Below are 1,035 nucleotides of genomic sequence, written 5' to 3' on the forward strand. Positions count from 1 at the left end.
TTGTGTAATTCTCTGGTGATGTGATTTGTTGCTCCTGTATCAACATACCAGTTTGTATCCACTCCATAAGATGCAAGATGCGCACCATTGTCTTCCGAGTGAGAGTCATCATCATCACCATTGTCAGAATACCTCCACCAACAATCACGTGCTGGGTGCCCATATTTTTTGCATATCTGACATGTAATATCCTGGCGAGGAGAAGGTATGCGACCACGGCCACGACCACGACCATGACCACCTCTCTGTGGATTACGACCGTGTGTTGGATGTGTCTGCTGCGGACGACCACGGTATTGCCCATATCCACCACGAGAGTTTTGCCGATAATTATTATTGAAGGAACGTCCTCATGTAGCAGCATTAATTAGCGGAAGACTGAAAATCCCCAACGGTTTGATCTGACTCGGCAAGCATTTGCTGCCTGTAATCATATGTCGTAAGCTGTGCACAAACATCAGCAAGAGTGGTGGTAGGAATAGTGTTAATAGAGGCAACCACAGAGTTATATTCTCCATCAAGACCACCAAGGATATACTCCTTCAGTTCATCATCATCAATTAGCCGACCAGCTGCAGCAAGTTCTGAAGCAAAACTTTTCATCAAAGCAATATATTTATCTGCAGGCATATCACGCTTCTTTGTATTCACAAGTTTTCCACGCAACATATTGATGCGTGCCTTGGATTGTGAGGCAAACGAGGCTTCAATTGTAGCCCAGATTTCAGCAGCATGTTCTAACGCAAAAAATTGAGCAAGAACATCCTTATTGATTTTGTGAGATAGCTCACCACTTGTTGATCCCTCTCAATCCAGGCTTCGTAGGCCGGATTCGACACAGTGGTCCTCGTGCTTTCAGCTTCAACCTCCAATGTTTTGCAGGTGCTGAATCGGAACCATCAAGTAGCCCCATGACCCGAGCACCGCGAAAGGCAGGAAGAACCTGCATTTTCCAGTAGATGTGATTTTCCCGAGAGAGTTTCTCCGAGGGAGGAGATCCCAGAAGCGCCGCCAGTGTTGAAGAGGAGGTCGCCA

The 1,035-nt window shown here is 46.5% G+C and overlaps 1 pseudogene; it reads right to left on the reverse strand.

Moving 5' to 3' along the window:
• Positions 1-428: 428 nt before the first annotated feature.
• LOC123038464 (uncharacterized) lies at positions 429-564 on the reverse strand (annotated as a pseudogene).
• Between the last annotated feature and the right edge of the window lie 471 nt (positions 565-1,035).

This window comes from Triticum aestivum, chromosome 2A (assembly GCF_018294505.1).
Source record: "Triticum aestivum cultivar Chinese Spring chromosome 2A, IWGSC CS RefSeq v2.1, whole genome shotgun sequence".
Classification (NCBI taxonomy): Eukaryota; Viridiplantae; Streptophyta; class Magnoliopsida; order Poales; family Poaceae; genus Triticum; species Triticum aestivum.